This window comes from Prionailurus viverrinus, chromosome F1 (genome assembly GCF_022837055.1).
Source record: "Prionailurus viverrinus isolate Anna chromosome F1, UM_Priviv_1.0, whole genome shotgun sequence".
Lineage (NCBI taxonomy): Eukaryota > Metazoa > Chordata > Mammalia > Carnivora > Felidae > Prionailurus > Prionailurus viverrinus.
This window is the reverse complement of record NC_062577.1, coordinates 28,092,151-28,115,782: the sequence shown is the minus strand read 5'-3', so window position 1 is coordinate 28,115,782 and position 23,632 is coordinate 28,092,151. Positions and strand designations below refer to the sequence as shown.

Sequence of the window (23,632 nt, the reverse complement as noted above, 5' to 3'; positions counted from 1 at the left end):
ACAGGACTGAGTCTGATTTTTTGTTTTTATTTTTTTTAATGTTTATTTGTTTTTGACACAGAGAGAGACAGAGCATGGGTGGGGGAGGGGCATAGAGAGGGGGAGACACAGAATCCAAAGCAGGCTCCAGGCTCTGAGCTGTCAGCACAGAGCCCGACACAGGGCTCGAACTCACGAACTGTGAGATCATGACCTGAGCCGAAACCGAGATTCCGATGCTAACCGACGGAACCACCCAGGCACCCCACCGTTGTCTTATTTTAAGAAAGTGCCAGATGGGGTGCCTGGGTGGCGCAGTCGGTTAAGCGTCCGACTTCAGCTCAGGTCACGATCTCGCGGTCCGTGAGTTCGAGCCCCGCGTCCGGCTCTGGGCTGATGGCTCAGAGCCTGGAGCCTGTTTCCGATTCTGTGTCTCCCTCTCTCTCTGCCCCTCGCCTGTTCATGCTCTGTCTCTCTCTCTGTCCCAAAAATAAATAAACGTTGAAAAAAAAATTAAAAAAAAAAAGAAAGAAAGTGCCAGAGTCGCCCCAGCCTTCAGCAACCACCACCCTGACCAGTCAGTTGCCATCAGCATTGAGGCAACACCCTCCACCAGCAAAAAGACTGTGACTCACTGAAAGCTCAGGTGATGGTTAGCATTTTTTAGCACGAAAGTTGTTTTTTTTTTTTAAGTTTTTTAAACTTTATTTTGAGAGAGAAAGGGCACGAGTAGGGGAGGGACAGACAGAGGAAAAGAGACCCAGAGAGAATCCAAACAGGCTCTGCGCTGTCACCACAGAGCCCACAATGGACCGTGAGATCATGACCTGAGCCGAAATCGAGAGTTGGATGCTGAACTGACTGAGTCACCCAGGCGCCCAAGCATTAAAGTATTTTTTAATTAAGACAGGTCTTTTTTTAGGCACAAGGTTACTACACACTAGACCGCAGTACGGCGTATACATAACCTTCATACGCACTTGAAAACCAAAACATTCATTTGATTCGCTTTCTGTGCTGGTCTGGAAGGGAACCCACGGTACCTCCGAGGCGAGCCGGAGCTGGGACGGTTGACAGGTGTGCTGCCTCAGCTCGGGGAAGGTCGTGGTGTTTTTTTGACAGAGACCGCTCCTCAGCGGAATACGTGAACCGCTCCTGTGGCCCCCGGCCGTGTGGCTTCTGGCCACGTTGCTCCAGGGCTGTCCCAGGGGCACCATGGCAGGCTTGGTTCTTCCCGCAGGCATCCCCCAGCTCAGCTGTGTGCCCCCTCCATTCCCTGTCCCTGCTGACCCCAAATCGAGAAGCAGAGGCCCCGCCTGCGACACGGCGGGCTCATGTTGGGCAAAAGGGTTTGCACATAACGTTGGCCTCCATTGTCAGGTTACTCGGGAATCGGGAAGCACGCTCTCCACGTCGGAGTAAATACTTATCTGTGCGTCCTGCAGTAGGTTACATCCTGCTCAGCACTTCTCCCGGTCACAAGCTTCTCGGGCAGGCTCCCAAACCTCTTTCACCTGCTGGCACACCTAGAAAAGAATATTTGTACACCTCTCTAGGACGGATGGATGAGGCGGCTCTGACGGGAAACCCCTGGCATCACCCACAATCCCCTTAGCCCTGCCTCCCACCCCAGGGCTCAGGACCTACTATCACGGCCAACTTTAGCCAAAGGTTCTCCAACTTGAGTGTCCTCAGAATCACCTGGACGGCTTATCAAGGGGCACCTGCGTGGCTCAGTCGGTTAAGCATCCCGTTCTTGGTCTCATGGCTTCGTGGGTTCGAGCCCCACGTCGGGCTCCATGCTGACAGCACGGAGCCTGCTTGGGATCTCTCTCTCCCTTCCCCTCTCTCTCTGCCCCTCCTCCATTTGCGCTGTCTCTGTCTCTCTCAAAAATAAATAAATAAACTTAAAAAAACATAAAGTGCTGACTGCCAAGCCCAGAGGTTCTGATTCTGCAGGTCTCAGGTGGGGCCCAATAATACATATTCCTGATAAGTCCCCAGGTGATGTGACGCTGCGGGTCCGAGGACCACACTTTGAGAACAGCTTGGCAGCAGCTGCTGGCTGGCTTTGCTTCCCCAGGCAGGCTGAGCACACACATGGCCTCTTCAGGAGTGTCCACTTGGACTGGGCACCCCTCCCCCCAGAAGCTCCTCTTGGCTGCCCCAGACATGCTTCCTCTGGCCCGACTGGAAACATGAGCTGGCTCTTGTCACTGTCCGGATGGGAGGCTTTTGTGTGGCCCCAGTGAAGAGGAACAAGGTAGGGATCTGGTTTCACAGACCCTGGGACAGTTCCGAGCCCAGCAGGTGCATCTGTGATGTCGGTGGAGAAGGAACGCAGGTGGCTCAGCTGGCCCATCTCCAGCCTGGGGGGACCACAGCCATCATCTGCTTTGGTGGAGAAACAAAGTTCCGCCCACACGGAGCCCCAGGGAGGGCCAGGCTGACTCCTGGAGGGTGTCAGATGTCCCTCCTCCCTGTCAATCCTGTGTCTTTGTCCCCTCCCCTTTCCTTCCGACAGACAGCTTCAGGAAACAGGGTGGGTGACAGGTGGGAGCAGAGGAAAGGGGGCTAGAAGAATCTGCTTCTAGGAAAGCAGTTTCCTCCCTGGTGAAGACAGCACTGACACCCCGTCTCCGCAGCCCCTGACTGCCATAGAGTGAGGAAAGCAAGTCACGCCCTTACCTGGTTTGGAGAAAAGGCAGCGAAGGAGAGCCCAGAAACTGGGCAGGAAACCAGGAAACCCACCGCTTCCAACAGGGAGAACTCCCCAGCTTCGAGTGAAGGACTCTTTCTTCCGGGGGAATAGCCTGGGGAGGACAGACGTGGGGAATTTAACAGGGACAAAGTGTGAGAGGGGGTGTGTGCCTCGTGCTGTGGTACATTAGTGAGGATGGCCTCTGTGGGCAGAGGTGAGGTAAGCGGCAGCCGGGGAGGGAAGGCTGCGTCAGAGAGTGTGCTGGAGCTGAGTCTCACAGGAGCAGCCCCCTGTGCCCCTAGCGAGACCTCCCCTATGTTTCTGTCTTTTCCCACAGCAGCAAAAGCCCGAAATGCGGTGAAAACCTGCTCTTTCCCATTCCTCCTTCAGATCTCAAGTCTCCTCCTGCACAGTCTGGACTGACTTTCCAAAAGGACACATGTTTTGCATGTTCCTGTCACCTTAGAGCACCCTCATGGACAGGTGAGCTCTTCAGAAAGGGGAAGGATTCTCCCGAAATTGAGGGGTTTGTAGGAAGTCTGTCCTGCACAGCAGACCAGATCCCATGATAACCTGTGTCCGGAACTCAAGTGTAGTTTTCACAACAGTAAGCAGGGATGCCTTTGATTAAAAAACAAAAGGAAACACCCACAGTCTGTTCAAGCCCACTCCCAGAAACAGATTCCTCAGACCTGGGATCGTGCTGTGGGAGTTTTTGAGCATCTGACATGTTCTCGAAGCAATTGGGCAGTGGCCACCCTTTGCCTTTGGATGCTCTTACCACCTATTTGGGGGACCACCTGGGCTGTCGATGCATGGGGAAGATTCCTCCTGAAACAGTGCTTTGGGGGCTTGGAAGATCCAACCACATCTCTGGGTTAGGAAGGAGCCCCCAGATAAGAAATCGAAGCATCATCCAGAGCTGGGAGACTGCTCACTGGTGGCCTCTGCAGAAGGGTCCGTGGGCAACATCACTGATCCATTAGCAAGCAATGCTGGCCAGCGTCCCAAGTAAAAGGTTAGAGTCCTACTTTAGGAGAGGATACTAATACGTTCCATCTGTTGAGAACAGTTCGCAAAGGGGTTCATCTATATGCTCTCATCTGACCCCGTGAGGGAGGCCGGTTTGGTTCCTATAACCACAGCGGCACCAAAAGGTGGCTGGGAGGGGCTTCAGCGACGCTGAATTCCCCAGTTCACCCCCCACAAGCCTGTGGTCTAAGTAAAATGGTGTATGTGTGCTTGTGAACAATTTCCCATCACCCCCGCCTCCTTCCTTAGGGCCCACTAAGTGCCTCCTATAAAAAAAATTCTGGAGCCTCACCAATTACAGCCATTTTGCAGAAGAGTAAACTCAGACTCAGCCTTGCCAAAAGTTGCATAGCTAGGAAAGAATGGAGTCAGGGCCTCCCTCCTCACTCACTTGGGCCTCGCTCTTCAGATGGCCCAGAGAAGGCCTCTCTCCTAGCCTGTGCTGCCTCCTTTTGAAAAGGAAAGTCAGAACCCCTAAGCTGGTTGTGGCTGGCAGCCTCTGGCAAGGGACTTCTGCCTCTCAGCACCTATGAGACACTTGTCTGCATTGTTCCACGGAGACGCTCAAGAAAGAAGGCCTCCCGTACCCAACCTGACTGGGGTAGCCACCCCCCTCCCCCACCGTTCCCTCGGGGAAGCTCCCTTTCTAAGACAACTCTACCCTCTGGGCCCCAACAGGGAGGATGTGTGTCAATGACAGAGGTTAGGGAAGGCATCCTGGCATACAGAGGTGGACAATCGGGGCTTCTAATGATGACGAGGACAGTAAAGGCCACACTGGTGGTTTGGGGGTGTTTGGAATCTTTCGGCAAGGTCAAAAGTCCAACGAACCAACCCACATACACCTGAGCCAGAGAAGCAGAGATGATTTGAGTTCATCTATGTTAGGTTCTTCCATAATAACTGTATATTGAATAAAGTTTAAAAGGTCAATCCCAGGGCGCCAGGGTGGCTCAGTCGGTTAAGCATCCGACTCCTGATTTTGGCTCAGATCGCGATCTCACGGTTCCTGAGTTGGAGCCCCGCGTCTGGCTCTGTGCTGACAACACGAAGCCTGCTTGGGATTCTCTCTCTTCTCTCTCTGCCCCTCCCCACTTGCTCTCTCTCTCAAAATAAATAAATAAACTTAAAAAAACCCCACATAAATCCTATCATGTTTTTCTAGTGTTGATTTTAGCAACAGTTATGAAGTTTCAGGTCTGCAGCAGAACATTGATCTTAAAAAAGCTACCTTGGGTTTGGGTGACCTGTACCGTGAGGCGGCTGTGCCTTACCTGGTGGACTCAGGAGAAGAGCAGGCCTTCTGGGAACCACCATCCAGGCTCGGCTCAGGACTCACCTACACTTGAGGCTTGTGGGGGCCAAGCTGCTCTGGGGACCCCCTCTGTCCCTCCTCTGGTTAAATGGAGCAGTGAACTTGCCCCCTCCCCTCCCCTCCCCCTCTCAGACTCTGCTCTGTATCCTTGGTTGGAGAGCCCTGAGGGCAGAGATGGGCACCTTCTGGACCCTAGCCTTGCTCTAGGATGGAGAGGCTCTCCCTCCCACCTGGGGACACAGGCCAGTGTCCTGGTTTCTAAGTTGGCTTGTCTAAGCTCCCTTGTCAGAGATGCTACTGAGATACCAGTGAGGGGCCTGAGAGCACAGGGCAGGGCGGCTAAGCAAGGAGAGGCCTTATCGCTGTTGGAACCCACGGGTTTCTGGATGCATGAACTGCCTGGCGTGATAGCCAGCCTAGGGGGATTCTGTGGTGGGGGGTGGGCAGCAGAGAGTGGTGGACAGCAAACATAGGCTTTGGTGTTAGATATTAGGGTAAATGTTTGCTTTACCTCTTACTGGCTGTGTGACTTTGGGCAGGTTACTGAACTCTCTGAGCTGAGTTTTACTGTGTGAGTGGATTAAATGAGTCCCCCACACAGTGCAGGGTGCCCTACAGACATTGGTTCCTGTACGCTTCCTCCTCCCCCAGAGTCTGCCTCCCCAGCAAGCTGGGCACATCCCCTGGGAGCCCCCCAGCTACCACGTCCTCCCATAAAAATGCAAAAAAAGAGTCAGTACCCAGAGTGCTGAGCCTCCTGCCCCCACTGTGTCTGAGGCCAAGGGACAAGGGAGAGAGCAAGCGGCCTTTGCTTCTGGACATTTCCTCCTCATTAAGGTCAGATGTCACCCCCGTCCCTGCAGTTCCCCATCACACAGGCAGGAGAGGGCCGCATCCTGAGAGGTCTTCACATTTCCTCTTCTCCCTCTAGCCTCTCCCCACCCTCACCTCCAAGATCTGCAAGCCCCTGGCAGAGACAGGGAGTGCCACACCAGCCCCTGGGGCCACAGGGGCCTAGCTGGCAGGGTCCCAGTGGAGTCCTGGGCCCTGTTGGAGAAGAAGGACCTCTGCTTCTTCTGGTATCCCATGAGGATGATGGAATCTGCCCCTGATGGGGTTATCAGTCTGATCACAGAAGCCTCTCTCCAGCCAGCTGTGCCAGGTTCCCATGGAATGTAAGCGCAGGTGGGTTTGGCCTTCTAGCAAGAGTTTGGGACTGGCTCCGGGCCGGACTCTAGGCTAAGTCTTAACAGCTGTCCATGAGGCTAGACTTGGGTGAGTCCCCTGCGATGGCTGTGGATTCCCCTGTGCTTTCCAAAACGTGCTTCCTAATCTAGGTATTAGCACAGCTGTGACCTCAGCATGAGCTTGTTCCAAGCTGGAGGCTGGGCTGTTGTTTGTTGTGCAGCCACTGGGTGGCAGTGTGAAGCACTTTCCTACCCGCAGCCTCTGGCCGCTCCATTCCTTGCAGGAGGTATTCTCACACTTGTGTGTGCACCAGAATCACGTAAAAGACGTGTTAGAACATTTTTGCCCTGCCTCTTACTAGCTGCATGACTTTGGGCGGGTTACCAATCTTTCTGAGCTGATTTTCTGATTCAGCAGGTCGAAGGTAGGGCTGAGAATTTGCATCCCTAACAAATTCCAAGGTGATAGGGCTGCTGCTGTTCAGGGGACAGTTCGAGGGGCTGAGAGCTCTCCCAGATCCCTGGGAGCCCAGTGGCCTGGGATCAGACTCTCTGATTTTAGGAAGCAGGTGGACATGGCCACAGCTCTCCTCCCTGGAAGAGGAGGAGACACGGCTGACACGGCTCTCCCCCCACTCCCCCCTCCCCCAACATCTTTTGTCACTGAATCCCTAGAGCACCTCTCCACCACAGCCCTCAGTGGCCAAACAATGAACCTCTCTCCAAAGACAGGAGTTCAATAGAGGGTAGGTGCCATTGGAGAGAGAACAGGAATTGGAGGAAAGTAACTGGAGAAGGTCAGAGAGGAAGGAGAAGGAGGAGGGAGTCTGCACACACAGTGGTCCCAGACTCATCTCAGATGGGATAACCACCAGGGGTGCAGGGGGCCTGAGATCAGGAGGCAGACCTGGCTGGCTAAGAAGACCCCTGGAGGCCAGGCCCCAGAGGCTCCCTCATGCACTTGTTCCTGGCCCCTATCCCAGGCTCTTTGCAGCATGTGACTGATTTCTGGCCAGTGGAATGGGGGTAAGTGATCATTCCCCATCTGGCCTACAAAGGCCTTCCTTGTGGTCTCCAGTCTCTCAGTGCGTGTGCCACTTGGAGGTGAAAGCCCTGGGCTTCCTTGAGGGTGACGGAGCCCCTGACATCCCACGTGATTGCATGGAACGGGGCGCCCCGCCCCCCCTCCCCACGCCAGTAGACTTTCCATGACCAAAGCGTCAACTCCTACTGAAGGAAGGCGCTGAGATTTCAGGATTTCCCTGTTACCACAGCTAGCATTCTCTTGACCCGTGTATCAGAGGCCCGCCCTGATGGGAAATGAGAAAGACAGCAGATGCCGCCACCCCATACAACCTTGCTGGTCTCTCCGTGAGCCTGATCAGAACCAGCACACACAACATCCCCTGCTCTAGGTCAGTAATAGTCACCACCTATTGAAGGTTACCAGGTGCCAGACACTGCTTTGTCTCCACTAACTCATTTACTCCTCACACCAATGTGAAAGGTAGTATTATAATAAATCCCTATTTTGAAGGTGCAGATGTGAGGTGGGCGACTGGGGAGCTGGTAGGTATGCTGTCCAGATCACATGGTGATAGCCTCTGGCAAGAGGCGGGGCCGCGATCTGAACCCAGGATGTCTGTCTATAGCCCACACACTCCAAACTATGCTATGTGCTCCCCCAAAGACTCAAGGCCCAGTCCCCAGCTGTAAGGAGCTTAAGCTGAATTGGAAAGACCTGAGGTATGCTTGGGAGTGTGAATCTGGGGTTGGGGAGCAGAAGATTTCTGCCCCTAGGGTTGCTGGCTGTGATACTGTGATCTATAATAGGAAATATGTATCTGGTCTACGTCACTGTCACTGTTTCTGGCACAGGAGTCCTAAAACCCTTGGAATTTCCTGTGATAAGAGTGATAAAGTGTCTTTGGTTATGTTAATGAGAGACTTTTGGAAATTACCGAAGGATGGGGACTGGTTGCCAGGGGAACAGACCGCATGATTACAAGGCTAGAACTTTTGGTTTCACCACCACCTCCCCCCCCCCCCCCCACACACACACACCTACCTCTGGGAAGGGAAACGGGGTGAGGTTGAAGCAGTAGCCAATGGCCAGCGATTTAATCAATCACACTTATGTAATGAAGCCTCCAATAAAACTCCAAAACCTGTCTGAGAGTTTCAGACACCGTGGAGATTCAGGGAGAGCATCGTCCTTGGAGAAGGCGAGGAAGCTCCAAACCCCTCCCCCAGACCTTCCCCCAGGCATCTCTTTCATTTGATTGTTCCTGAGTTATGTCCTTTTATAATAAATGGTAATCTAGTAACTAAAATGTTTCTCTGAGTTGTGAACCGCTGTAACAAATTAATCAAACCCAAGCAGGGCATCATGGGAACCTCTGATTTAGAGCCAGTTGGTCAGAAGTACAGGGCATGACCTGGACCTGCCACTGGTATCCAAAGTGGGGGTGGGAGGGGTAGTCTGTAGGACTGAGCCTTCAACCTCCAGGATCTGACCCTATCTCCAGGTAGGTACTATCAGAGCTGAGTTAAATTGTAGCACACCCCGCTGGTGTCTGAGATGCCTGGTGGTGTTGGTCACCACCACCCCCACCCCCCCCCCCACATGTTGGAATTGGGAGCCAGAACTGAGTTGCTAAACGCAGAGGCTGGTGACCCCACAGTTGAAGAGGAAGGAGGAAAGGAAGATGAGAATAACACAAGGACAGATCCCCAGTAACCTTAGTTACTCAGTTCAATGACGTAATGAGTCAGTTTGGGGAACTCTGTGTGAAATGTGAAACACCCGATTCCCAAACTTCCCTTCCCTTCTGGCTCTCTGCATCATCCTGCACCCTCCTTTTTAGCTTTGTGGTTTCAGATCCGTCCCAAGAGTTGAACACAGGAAAGGGTCTATTCGCTGTTGTATCTCCAGCACCTAGAACAGTGCCAGGCACATGGTAGGGGCTCAGTAAATACTCCTGGAATGAATGAAGGGTGCAAGAAACACATCTGGCTAGAACCTGGCAGCAAGAGCCTCTCCACTTGGGAGTCTCAAATCATGGAATCTTATGGGCAGAGGAACTCTTAAGAGACCATTTGGTCCAAGCCTTGCTTCTCCTGAGGCAGTCCTCAGGAGAATCATCTTCTCTGTCCTTTCCTTAAAGACTTAATGAATGGCAAGGCTGAATGAGACCTTTAGAGACCGTCTAGCCCTGAGGGTCTCAAACCTAGCTGTGTGCACTATTCCAGGCTGTGGAATACTGATACCTGGACCCACTCCCAAAGATTCCGATTTCACTGGTCTGGGCTGCAGCACCCCCCAGGTGGTTCTCATGTGCGGGGGAGGTTTAGAACTAGGGATCCAGTCCAGCCCCTCATTTTATAAACCAAGCCTCAGAAAGGTGGGGGCTGGGGGGGCTATGCTTAGGATTACCCAGCCAGTTCTCTGCAGAGCTGAGCCCCAAATCCAATGACTGCTGTTCTCTGCTCCAAACGCATTGCCATCGTCTTTACCAAAAATTCATTTAGGACCTCCTGGCTCTTGGGGCGGAACGCTCCTCCCAAGGCCACACCTTTGAAACCCCTGTTCTGGCCAGAGTGGATTTAGATTGGATCCAGAGTTTCAGCGTAGCTCCAAACACGGCTTCACTCTTATCCTCCTTCGCCTGCCCTTCTGTTACAACCACACCCCGGGCTTCCTGGGGAGTCTCCAGCACACCTCCCCTAGAGCGCCTCTAATTCCCCTCCCCTTGCCTGGCCAGTTCATTTCTGCTCTTTCTTCCTCCACCTCCGCTGCCTGGAACCCACTCATGCTTTTGCTGGCCAAGGTCCTCCCCGGAGCATCCACCCCCACGGAGCTGCTCCCCAGGAAGACCTGAAAGGAAGTGAGTTCTGACTCCTTCTTTTGTATCCTTCTCATTGGAGACTCCCCCCAGCTCTGCCTCCCCCCCCCCCCCCCCCCCCCCCCAGGATCTGGCTCACAGGCAAACAACTATCTTGAGTCACAGCCTTGGAACACACATAATCTGCTCTCATTTATTTAAAAAAACAAACCGAAACAAACAAAAAACCCAAACACCAGTAGCCAACAAAAAAAAAAAAACCACAAAAAAACACTGATAAAGGCTTTGGTGGAAGATGATCCAGAGTAGATAAACAGTTCCTTAATCAGTGGGGCAGTAAATAAACCCCTTTCTTGGTGGGGGGGGGGGGGGGGGTGGGGGGGTCCTCCCGGAGAGTATTTTGGGCAGTCTGGAGAGTTTTTAACCCTCACTCGCCCCAACTAAAAATGGCCCTACTGGAATTTTTACAGGCGGCTATTAAGCCTGAGTAGAACTTTCAGAGCGTTAGTACAAACGCTCTTACTAATTATGCCTCCAAACCGCTGGCGAGCTGTTTGGGGAGGCTGTTTTGTTCCTGGCTTCCAGGCACAGAATCTCTGGTTCCTGTCCCTCCCAGCCATGCTCCTGGGCTCTCCAGAAGGCTCTCCAGAGGCCCTCTGCTGCCTTTCACAACTCAGCCAGTTCCATTTCAGGCACCTTACAGCCGCTGAAGCCACCAGACTCCTATCTGTAAGGAGCTCAAACACCTAACATTGAGGCACCTGACGATGTATGGAAAGCACTCAGCACTTCTCTGAGCCCCACGGAAGAATTCACGATTGGCCAGTTGCCTCCTCACGCACAATCTTATTTAATCCTTCCAGAGCTCCTGTGATGTAGGTGTTTTGGGGCCAATTTTCAGAAAAGGGAATGGGCCCAGGGTCACACGGCTCAGCTGAGTTTATGTAGTGCTCTTTGCACTGACTATGCCTTAAAACATTTCTGGATCGTGGTGGTACTCACTTTCCTAAAAGCAGGGGGCTAAGAGTCTGCACACGGGAGGGAATATTGCCAAAGGCAGAGAGTCATGGCCAAGTGAAGAGGGAGGAGGTGAAAAGTGTGTAGAAAAATCATCCAGTCCAGAGCGGGGCAAACTGGACATTGTATGCCAAACACAGCCCATAGCTATGTCTTAATTAGCCTGCACTCTGTTTCATGATGGAATGTGGGGGAAATTGTATTTCCTAAAAAGATCCAGATTTCCAAGTCTGTCTTGAAAAACCGTAGATCTGAGGGGCACCTGGGTGGCTTAGTCGGTTGAGCGTGTGACTTTGGCTCGGGCCATGATCTCACAGTTCATGAGTTCGAGCCCTTCATCGGGCTCTCTGCTGGCAGCACAGAGTCTGGAACCTGCTTCAGATTCTGGGTCTCCCTCTCTCTCTGTCCCTTCTCCGCTCGCACCCTGTCCCTCTCTGTCTCTCTGTCTCTCAAATAAACATCTAAAAAATAGAACAAAGCACCTGTAGATCCGAGCACACCGGCCATTTAGCCAACAAGTTGTTGAAGCTGGCAGGCAGCTGGCCTCTCTAAAGGGCCTGCCCTCTTCAGTTTGTAACGGCCCCTCTCAGCCAACTTCCCCTCTTTCTGTTATCTGCTTGAGCCCTGTTGACATTTGAGTTTATGGCCCCTGACCTGTTTCTACCTACCTGCTTCTTACGAGAGAAGCAGGACCCTGAGAGGGGAAGGGACCCAAAGTCAAAGGCAAATGGGGTGACCTTAAGAAAACCACCTCGCTTCCCTATGCTGCAATTTCCTCATCTATAAAGTGAGAATAATACTGACAGTGCCTATCTCAGGTCAGCTCCGTCTGCCATAATAAAACCCTACAGACCAGGGGGCTTAAACCACAGACATCCATTTTCTCACGGTTCTGGAAACGGGAATAACCAAGGTGCCAGCAAATTCGGTTTCTGGTGAGAGTTCCCTTCCTGGTCTTATAGACTGCGGCCCTTTGCTGTGTCCTCACATGGCCTTTCCTCAGTGTGAGTGCTGGGGGGGGTGGGTGGGGGTGGGCAAACTCTGTGGTATCTCTCCTTATGAGGACGCGAACCCTATCAGATCAGAGCCCCCCACCCTTATGAGCTCAGAGCAGCGTCTGGCACGTAGCACATTTTCAGTAAATATGAGCAGTCATATGACGATACCCTCAAGAGGGTGGGCCCCTCTAGCTTTCCGTAGTGCTCCTTCTGCCAAAAGATACGTCACCGTGGGCACCCACTGTGCTCCCCAGACAGCGGTCATCTTTCATAAGGCCAGGGAGAGTGTTACAATGAAGAAAGGAAGACGGGTTGGCACATTTCTAATGCTGACCCCTTTCCTCAAATGGGATACTCAGGAAGCACCCAGGGAGATGGTCCAAGACAGACACCTCAGTGCTCTCCTCAGGGAAAGTCCACCCACCTCCCCACACAGCGCTGGGCTCACGTTCTTTCTCCAGCACATCCGGCAAGACGTTCAGCCTCTGGATCCATGAATGCCTGGTTTTCCCATGTGTGTTGTCTTTGTTACATCTTACCTGTCCTTGCCTTTCACCTCCATGAGTGCGAAATTCCCCGGAAAGCACTGGGGCCTCTGCCTGGGTCCCAAAGACGGTCAGCAGTCATCTTCTGTTTGCCCTCAACTCACTTCCGCTCTGCTGTCTGCCCAGGAGGATGCCGTCGGCTCTTCTTTCTGCCTCCTGCTCTCACTGGGCTCCTTCAGGTCCAGGGCAGGGGTTCCTCGTCATCCTTGATGATTCCCCTCGTCTTGTCGGTGCCTCGGTGTACAGGGCTTAAACCTTCTTGAGAGTTCCACCTGTGTCCTGCTTGCCCCTGATGGATACAGGAGGAAGCCGATCTGCACGTAGTTTTTCAGGGGACAGAACAGACATCTGAACCCAGAGAAACTGCTCAGTGGCCAGGCATGATAGGTTATGCGCTCCGCCTTTTCAGGGAGGATTGCCCAATTCCAATTACCAAGAATATTCATAATATATATCTTGAGACATTCACTAAATACCAAGATGTGGCTACGTGCCTCACCCAGGATGTTACAGGTAGAGCTAAGATTAGCAGGTGGGGTGACCTTCATATCACATGGGTTCCTGGACCTTCAGAAGCTCCCTAGTGTAGCTCCTGTATGACCTCAATCATGTGCCTCCATATTCATCAGCTTTAGGTCTCATTTGTCAGCTGGGCAGACCTGGGTCAGCGTGTTCCCATTTTCCTTTGGGACAGAAAGCCTCCCTCTCCTTCTCTCTCTCTCTCTGTCTCTGTCTCTCTCTCTGTTTCTCTCTCTCTCTCTCTCTCTATATATATATATGTATATTTAATGCTTACTTATTTTTGAGAGAGAGAAAGAATGCAAGTGGGGCAGACTGAGAAGGAGACACAGAATCCAAAGCAGGCTCCAGGCTCTGAGCTGTTAGCACTGGGCCCAACGCCAGGCTTGAACTCATGAACTGAGATCATGATCTGCCTGAAGTTGGATGCTTAACCGACTGAGCCACCCAGGCACCCCAGAAAGGCTATATTGTAAAACTTACTTCATTCTCATCTTCCTGAAGTACCCTAAAATCAAAAGGAGAGCTTTCTCATATAGCCCAACCATCCCACAGTATCGAGCAACTGCTCCTCTCTATGTGGATCCCAGGAAAACCTCACAAAGGCCAAATCCAAGTATTTGCAAGACGGCTGCTGCTACAGAGTGAATATTTGTGTCTCTCCAAAATTCATTCATGAAATCCTAGCCCCCGATGTGATGGTATTAGGAGGTGGGGCCTTTGGGAGCTGATGAGGTCATAAGGGTGGAGCCCTCATGGATGGTATCAGCACCCTTATAAAAAAGGTCCCAGGGAGCTCCCTTTTGCTTTGACCACATGAGGACATGGTAAGAAGCCAGTCATCGATGAGCCAGGAAGAGGGTCCTCACCAGCGCCTTGATGTTGGACTTCCCAACCTCTGGAACTGTGAGAAATGAATGTTTGTTGTTTAAAAGCAAAGAAGTTTTTGTTAAGGGGTAGGCACAGAGCCTTCAAATGCACTGTTCAGAAGGGGACAACAGGTTTCTTCTCTGAAAGCTGCCATTGTGAGAGAAGACAGTAATTTTACAGCAGATGATTCTCTTATTCTCTGGGTGAAAAGTAGCTGTAATCCAAGAAAGTCTTAAATTTCTGCTCCCTCTGGCCAAATGTCCTCAAAGGACCTTAGAACCGTAAACCTGGCCGGAAGGACCATTGTCCAGGGCCCCCGCTGCTACCAGTGGATTATTTAGGCCCCAGTGTGGTTCTTTCTCTGGTGGCTCCCCTGGTCTCATTCATTCTGTTTCTAATTCTCCTCCATGCTCCCTGCCCTCTGGCACCCCCTCTCCAGGGGATAAGTTAGAAAAATAAATAAGCCTGAAATTCAAAGGACGTCCCTTAGAATTTTGAAGCATCAGGACAGTTAAACTTTTTGGTCATCAGGACATCTACGAATTGTCTGTGATTACCATTTGAATCTATGTTCTTCTTGCTATTAAAAAAAAAGACAGAGAAAAGAAGAGAAGGAAAAAGAAAAGTAGCTGATCAAGTGAATCGAAGTGTAATTCTCAGTTCTGACACTTACTAATTATATCGTCTTGTGCAAGTTCCCCAACCTTTTAAAACTTCAGTTGTTTCCTTTGTAACATGGAAATAATTAACACCTATCTCACAGGCTTATTATAGTAGACATTTATTGTGTTTTCAAGGGTTGTTCAGTCCCCCTCCTTCAAAAATTTTTTTAACTGGAAATGATTTCAAACTTAACAGAAAAGTGGCAAGTATAATAGTGCAAAGAACGTCCATATACCCTCTACCCGGATTCATCTACTGTTAACATCTTGCCTTATTTCCTCTATCATTTTCTCTCTGCACACATGCAAGTGCGCAGTGGTTTTTTTCTGGACCGCTTGAAAGTAAGTGGCCCTTCCCCCTCTATACCACAGTGCGTATTTCCTAAGAATAAGAATCAGGATAGTCCCTATTCATCACTGTAGTTTAGTTTATCAACTTCAGTAGAGTTAATATAGATGTAATACTTTTATCTAATCGAACATCTATATTACTATTTTGTCACTTGATCCAATAATAACATTTACACTGTTTTTTTCCCGGCAGGTCAAGGTGCAGTTTAAAAAAAAAAAGTTTATTCATTTATTTTGAGAAAGAGAAAGAGCAGGGGAAGGTCAGAGAGAGAGAGAGAGAGGAAGAGAGAGGATCCCAAGTAGGCTCCCGAATGTCAGCAAGCCCCGATGTGGGGCTTGATCTCACTATGACATCATGACCTGAGCCAAAACCAAGAGTCAGGCACTTAACCAACTGAGCCACCCAGGCGCCCCCTCAAGATGTAGTTTGGATCAGGTGTCACATTTGGTTGTCATGTCTCTTTGGTCTTCTTTAATATGGAACATTTCTACTGACTTTCTTTGTCATTTATTACACTGACAGTTTAAAATATATACAGTTTTAAAAACAGAACTTTCCTTATTTTGGATGGGTCCAACACTCTTTCATGATTAGATTCATCTTATGGATTTAGAAAGACTGAGCTCCCATCAATACCTCTAACTCCAATTCTCCCCCCAGGCTCCTTCCTTGTTTCTCCCCATTCCGTGTTTGCATGCTCCCTCTTCATAGTGAAAACACCAATATCAGGGCATTAACTCATTTGCTTAATCCTATCAGACATCTCAAATAGTTTCAGAATTGTGCAGCCTCTTTTGGGCACTCTGGTTACGTCTGGGGAATTTCCCACCATGTGAATCTTCTTTCTCTAAGATAAAATCTGGAAAACTCCCTAATTGTTTTTTGCAGGGAGGGCACAAACAGGTGATCTGAGTTCCACCAGTCAGATTCACTACATTCAATCACCATGCGATATTGATTCCCAACAAGACGGGGAGGACATAGGCTAAACACTAACATCCATTGTTGCACTAAACATCCATTTTGCTGGTGAGAGTGGGTGAATAGTCTGGATTTGAGGATTTCACCCTTTTTCCAAGAAAGATACAAATCCGTTCAGTTATGAAGCTCCCTTCAAGGTTGTGGCCAGTTGCAATCGTCTAGAAGCTCTTAGGGAAGAGAGTCAACGAGTAGAGCTATAGTCTGCTTGATTCAAGCTACTATAGCTGGTCCTAAGGCCGTAGTTGATATCATCATCTCCCTTCTCCATTACCTTTTCTAGATGTCCCTCACTCTTGCCCAACACTTCAGCTGGTTTATCTGGATTGGCTCATCTTCATTTGTGGGAGAAGGTCTTGAAGTTCTTCATGGAACTACCCTTACTGAATTGTAACTGCTATCACTGCAAAATTATTACTTTACCAGGAGCTGTGAATCCCTTGGGTTCCCTGCAATCCAGGAGAAGCCATCCAAACCTCTCGGGGTAATTCGAATTACTATACTTTAACTCCTTTCTTTGCCTGTGGCCTGAAGTGGCCGGGGAGCAGTCACAGCTTCCAGAGCAGTGGAACCTGCACCCTGGCAGAGCCTTCTCCCTGGAAACCAGAACCTCTCACATAACAGAGTCCAAAGTGTCAGGGACAAAGAGCACAAATCTCCTCAAGTGGGTCACTGGCTGCAATGGTGGAAGGTGCCACTTCTACCATGTCCACCTCTGTCCTTCGGTTCCTGAATTCATCCTCTTTAGCTCTTAAGGACCAGTACCATATATTGGTCATTAGCTCAAAGCGTATTAGAACCTGGAGGGCTGTGCCATAACTCTGCAAAGTGTTGTACCTTAGCTTTGCCTTAACTGAGTTTCAATGGGCTTTTTCATTATATTATCAGGTCAGCTGTTTCTGGGTATGGGATCCATGGTAAGACCAGTAGGCCATGCTCATGAGCCCATTGTTGCCCCATCTTTCACCATCAGATGGGTCTGTTGTTCTGAGGAAATGTTGGATAAGGTAACATGTCAATGGATAAGGTATTCTGGAAGCTCTCAGATGGTGATACTATCTGAAGGCCCGTGGGCAGGGAAGGCAAACCCATTTATGGTGTTTATATTGATTGGGGTAAAGTCAAGTCACTGCCTCCTCCAGGGTAGAAGGTCCACATAAATTTACTGGCCCCCAGCTGGCTATCTGAGGAATGCTGTGAGACAGAGCACCTGGTATCAGTCTTTGCAGTTGGCCAGCTGGGCTCACTCAGCAGTGGCAATAGCTTTGAGCCAGATTTGGCTTGGATCTGGAAATCAGGTGAGGGTCTATGATTCTTTGCTATGGTGCCCAGAGTAAGCCTTCTGCTCCCCAGCATTTTCTCTGATTATACAAATCAAGCAATAGCCTAAGTGACGGCTCATCTATCCCCCCCTTGGTAGGGTGGTTATCAATTTGGGATGGTCCTGGTGTATACCACTTGTCCCCATGTCATTACTACTAGTGTACCTTTTCACTCTCAAAAATAGCTCGACGTGGAAAATAAATCATATGCATACCCCTCCCTTAGGAACACCATGACCTATTAGCCAGCATTATGAGTCCATGTTGAGAAAGTGACCCTGAGCGCTCCTCTACCTTGCTGTCCATTGTGGTAAGTATGTTCACCTTTTCCTTTATGAGTAAGTGCTCCCACCTCACCTCTGCAATTCTGGGATTTTTGTCATCTTCACAAATAGTAGGCAGCCTAGTTACACAGCACCCTCCTCACTACCATCCACCTTGGACTACAAGGACAGCCACTACCAACTGCGTCCGTACCAGTGCATTCTTTATGGCCTTAGTGTGGGGAGTGTCTTCCGGTCTGGCCCAGGAACTAGTCTGGTGGTGGGTTCTGGAGCCATACTGAATTAACCCTTCTAATATTCCCTCCTTCCTGACTCTTCTGATGCCTTCTTCAACACCACACAAGGAAGTCTGCTTTCTCTACTTTGCTTATTGTTGAGACCAGGCTTCAGAGATCCATCCAAGCAAACATGGGGATTAGGACAAGCTCTAGGCATCCTTGCTAAAGCATGAAATGTGGAGTTCTTTTTTTTTTTTTTTTTTTTTAACATTTACCTTTGAGAGACAGAGAGAGACACAGAGCACAAGCGGGGGAGGGGCAGAGAGACAGGGAGACACAGAATCTGAAGCAGGCTCTAGCTTCAGGCTCTGAGCTATCAGTACAGAGCCCGACGTGGGGCTTGAACCCACGAACCGTGAGATCATGACCTGAGCCGAAGTCGGATGCTTAACCGACTGAGCCACCCAGACGCCCCTAAATGCTTAGTTTTGTATGAGTATCCCCAAATCAGTGAGTTCTCCTCATTGAGCTTCTCCCTCCCATCCCCAAATATAATATCTTCAAGATCCACACGTTTCCACAGTTCCTGCCAGTGCACATTAGCCAAGCCCTACAATATCTTTGGCAGGTATGATTTTCATCCCTGGAGCAGGGTTTCTTTTTTTTTTTTTCTTTTTCTTAACTTTATTTATTTTTGAGAGAGATAGAGAGCGCACAGATGTGTGAGCTGGAGAGGGCCAGAGAAAGCAGGAGAGAGAGAGAGAGAGAGAGAGAGAGAAATCCCAAGCATGCTATGTGCTGTCAGCGTGAGATCATGACCTGAGTCAAATCAAGAATTGGATGCTTAACCAACCGAGCCACCCAGGTGCTCCTGGAACGGGGCTTCTTCTTTCCACCGTGGGCTGTGCTACCACTTGACTCTGGATATTGGTGGAGGCAATAAGTGGTCTTGAGGCGAACATGCCATGGAGAGCCGAGGGGGGTGGGGGTGGGGTCTTCTCTGGGCAGGAGCATTCACAAGGGACTTGAAGGGTCAAGATACCCACCCATTGAGACATCTCTATTCCAGGATTCTGGGTCCCCCTCTTTCCCTATCAGGGCTCTGACTTTGACGTGGAAGTCTGTGAAGGTCACGTATTAGTACCTTTTGCAGTTCTGCTATCATGTGATCAGGTCCTGGGCTTGATTGGAAGAGTCTATCCTGTGGTTGCAGGAAATAAGACTCTCTCTTAAAGCTGCCATGGAGGCTCTCTGGCTTTCAGAGCATTCCGTGAGTTGGTAATTAACTGCTCTGAGCCTGTCATTTTCTGTTTCCAAGGTCTCTCACACCTTATAATTATCATTGTTTCCAAACTGATTGAGGGCCACAGCTACTTGATCTCCTCATGCCTTGCTCTCCATCCAATTGACCACAGTTAAACACAAGTGAGAGCTGTGGAGCTCTTGCATATCGGAGCTATTACCTTCCTTCTCAGCATCAGCAAAGGATTCTAGTGATTTCAGACGGGTAGGCAATACAACCCCAAAATCCATCCCAAGCATGTGCTTTCTAGAACCACTTGTGGAACCCATTGTTTTAGCTCAGTTTCCCTAGAAAGCAGAACCTAGAAGCAAAGGTAAATCTGACTGAGAAGGCAGCAAGAGCGAGCCAAAAGGGAAATGGAGTAGGAAAGGATGAAACGCAACACAAGGTGGTATGTTATCATGCGGGTAACTGCTTCATCACCAGCTGCAGAGAGCCTTGGAAGCTTATTCAATAGGTATGTCTGCTCAATCGCGCAGGACGGACAGCTCCAGACAGGCTATGTTGGAAAATCATGACTCGGAACAGTCCATAGAAGGGAGGAAGGAAAGAGAACTTACCTGCCTGGCTCCCTCCCATCTCTGCTTTCTCATTGATCAAAAGGCTCCCCGCAGGGAATTAATTCCTTAGGATGCATCTATCCTCTTTGATGGCTGCTTAGAAGCCACATCCTGCAGCGTGGCATTTCATGTGAGTCTCGAAGCAGTGGAAGAGTCGGAGACTGCACGTGTGGCTGGCCAGCCTGGCTGTGCAGCAGCAGCCAAGAGGGACTTGCCTGGGGCAAGTGACTAGCCAGGTCCAGGTGGCTGGACTGCACAAGTCTATAGCTGTGGAGGTAGCTGTAGAGCCAGGAGACAGGCAAGGTCTAGCTAACGTGAGGAGGCATATAAGGTGTGTTTGATATATCCCTTAATAGGCTGTTAACGTCAACAAGTGGTGGAGCCAGAAACATGATCTGTCAGGTAGGATTCTGTCTTCAGTGTCTTTGGGACCCCAGCAGCTGGCACTTGGAAAATGAGATACTCTTTGACCCGTTTTTCTGGTTCCAAACCTTCCGCTACACAGCCCTGCTATTCTGGTCATTATGTCAACAAATAGAAGAGTAGGTCAACCTCATACTCTCGGAGGTTGAGCAAATAGTCGGCACGTGTCCCTGTTCAAATCACAAGTTGGCTCTGTCCCACTGTGTGTACATATGGAAGGCTATGTCACTCTTACCAACTGCTTGAACTTTCAAAACCCAGCATCTCTCTGGCCTGAGTTCGGTGTTACGTAACCTGAAATACACAAGGACGTGAAGAATAGAGTTGGCTGGTCCACACAATAAGCACAATTCTCTAATGCTAAAGAATTCTCAACAAAAGGGCCCTCTGCCTCTCAGTCCTGCACTTGGACAGCACAGTTCACTGCAGAAGCCTTCTTACCACCATTTAGGGAAAGCAGCCAAATCTCATAGCTCTCTTTATACACCGTGTCATGTGGGTCCCTACTGCACCCCACCCCCAGGGAAGAAGAGAACAGACATTTGGAATATTGGAGAAAAACAACAAAGGCTTTCCCCCCAGCTGTCAGGGAGTTCTGGGGTGCTGGGGGCAGGAGCATGAACTGATAACCCTCTCTGGTCCATAGGATTTGATTCAGGTAAAGCAGGATCCAGGCCCTGGTTTAACAGGGTGATTGTACTTGTTTGGACTTGGCCTGAGTGGGACACCGGGAACTGATGCCAAGGAAGGTGAAACTTGCCAGATATTCTTCGATGTTCGCCAGCTGGTCTGATCACTTGAGCTTTGAGAGCTCGGTTTTCTCCTGAGGGATTGTGAGGTCAAATTTTCACCCTGTGCATACAGGTCTGCATCCTGAAATCCTCACCCCCCTGGATTTGAAACTCAGAGGAAAAAAGGAGAGAGCGATGGATTTGAGAGATGAGGGAGAAAGGAAGAGAGGAAGGATGTTCAAGATGAGAAAACGTCACTCACAGAGGCATGCTTTCTTTTAATCAAGAAATGAAACCTGAGGCAATTATGTGGTGAGAAGATAAGCTTCTTCCAGTTTCCTGATTTTTTTTCAGGAGTGCTATTTCACTTGCATTATTCAGATAACTTCCTGAATTGGCCCATTTCTTGTTGTCCAGATGGACCTAAATTATTATTCTCATTGTCTAGAACCCAGGTCTCCTCCCCCTAGGCCCTGGCTGTCCACGGTACCCCAGGGCCTCTGCCCATGATCCCTCCACCATCAGTGGCTCTTTGACAACCGAATTCTTTCATTTTTTTTTTTAACGTTTATTGATTTCTGAGACAGAGACAGAGCATGAGTGGGGGGAGGGGCAGAGAGAGAGGGAGACACAGAATCAGAAGCAGGCTCCAGGCTCTGAGCTGTCAGCACAGAGCCCGATTCGGGGCTCCAACTCACGGACCGTGAGATCATGACCTGAGCCGAAGTCAGTCGCTCAACCGACTGAGCCACCCAGGCACCCCAACAACAGAATTCTTAATTCCAGGTTAACTTAGAAAGTGCTATCACAACTGTCTACCCTCTCAAAGCTTCCATGGAGTTTAAAGAGAAAGCATATTTGGCTAGGTTCCTAAGTGTCCCCAAAAGAAAAAGTCAGACAATCACAGAACTTCAGAGCCAGCACAGACCTTACAGTGGGGAATCTGTTCTCTTTTTGGAAAGAGAAGTTAAGGCCCAGAACAAGCAAGTAGCTTGTCCTGAGTCACACAGCTTAGCCAAGTGACAAACCTGGACTTAGAGCCAGCCCCCAGGTCAGTAGTCTGTTGCTCTTCCCATCTCAGTTTGCTTTTCTTTTTCTTAAGAAAAAAAAAAAAAAAAAAAAGAAGAAGATGCCTTTAAGGCAAAAGTGTTTCTTGGCGAGTGTGGAAAGGCTCCCGCTCCCCCATCCCTCTCTCTGACCCCTTCTCTAACTCAGTAGCTATGACAGAATAGTTGGGGCCTGACTGACCTCCTGGGTTTAACTGTCACATATCAGCTTGGGCTTAGAAGGGATTTATTAATCATGACTGATGTCAGAGGGTACATGCTGTGCCCCGTTGTTGATTTTGGAAAATTTGTTTAATGTGAGATAAAAAAAAAAAAAAAAAGATTTAATTTCGTGCTTCGCGTGACAGCCCAGCCTAAACCATCTGTCACTCCCTGCTAGGGGCAGGTGACTGTGTGCAGCCTTCCTCAGGGAACGAAGTTCTAAGGACAAGCCCTCTTCTACCTCGGGGTCACTTCTTGGGTGGCTTTGTTTCTCCTCTGCTTCCCATAGGTGCGAACTCTCGCAGTGCGACGACCCCTGGGGAAACTTGGTCTTAAGTCCCAAGGGCAACCGCCGCAGCCCCGCGGGGCTCCCAGGACAAGACAGCGATCGGATTTCCCGTGGTGGCCCAGCTCCCCCTGTTCCTCTCCCCTCCTGCCCGGGAACCCCCGGAGCCAATCAGAGCGTCGCGGAGCTCCCGGTTGTAGAGTCCCGAGCCCGGGACCCGCCCCTCTTTGTTGCGGTGGCCAATGGACGCGTTCGGAACATCGGCGGCTGCCCGGGTGACTCGGTTATATGTCACAGAATAACATTCGAGAATGGGACATGGAATGAGGCGACGGCCGCAGCAGCCCCAGCAGCCCCAGGCCCAGGCCCAGCAGCCGCAGCTGCCGCAGCAGCCCCCGCCGCCCCCGCCGCCCGGAGAGGCTCCCCGGCCATGAGGCCGGCCGGCCCGAGGTAGGGTCCCGGGGCTGCGGCGCGCCTGCCTCGCGCCCCGCCCGCAGCCAGTCCCCCGGGGTGCCTGGCGCTGGAACTCGGGGAGGGGGCGGGTGGGGCCACTTGCACGGGTCCCTGGGACTGCAGCCGCCTTTCGCCCACCGGCCCCGGGAGGGCCCGGGCGGGCCTCCGGGCAGAAACGGGACCGCCTTTGCCAGCCGAGGCTGCTGCTGCGCCCTCGCGGCAGCCCGGGCGCTCACGTGCCGGCACGTTCTGGGCTCGGCTGGCGCTCGGCCACATCTGGCACCAAGGAATGCGTGGAGCCTTGTGGGGACCTCCCGCTCCTTCACGCAGCACGAGCTGTCTTTCTTCTCCCTACCCGTCCACTCCGCACCCTCCGCGCTCCTTGTATCCCCCTCCCGGTGCCTGGGGGTGTGTGTGAAGCTTTGGGACAAAATTCGAGTCGCCTTCCTCGGGAATTGCAGGGCTGGAAGCTCGTGTTCAATTCCTGGAGGGGGTCTGTCGGCGCACGGGGGGAGCGGGGAGTGACGCGGGGACACTCCAAGGCCCCACTGCCGTTGGACACAGCCCCTCCTCGGTTCCTCTGGTGTCCACTTACCCGTGGTGTGTGCTGTGTCTCCACTGATTTCAGGCTCGGCCCGTAAGCGGAGCTCCAGCCGCCGCTCCCGGTTCGCGCGTCCTGCGGCAGCCAGAAGCAATGGAGAAGGCCGTCCCGGCGGGGCGCTGATCCCCGCGCGGCGCCCGCGCGCGCGCACACGCCTCCCGCCGCCGCCGCCCCCTTTCCGCC

At 51.0% G+C, this 23,632-nt stretch overlaps 1 long non-coding RNA gene across 1 annotated transcript; it reads right to left on the bottom strand.

Annotated features, from left to right (window-relative positions):
• Positions 1 to 820: 820 nt before the first annotated feature.
• LOC125155510 (uncharacterized) lies at positions 821 to 23,521 on the bottom strand. The gene is made up of 3 exons (XR_007148251.1): positions 23,444 to 23,521; positions 2,668 to 2,792; positions 821 to 1,505 (listed from the first exon to the last, which is right to left on the bottom strand). It is a non-coding gene; the product is annotated as an uncharacterized LOC125155510 (long non-coding RNA).
• Between the last annotated feature and the right edge of the window lie 111 nt (positions 23,522 to 23,632).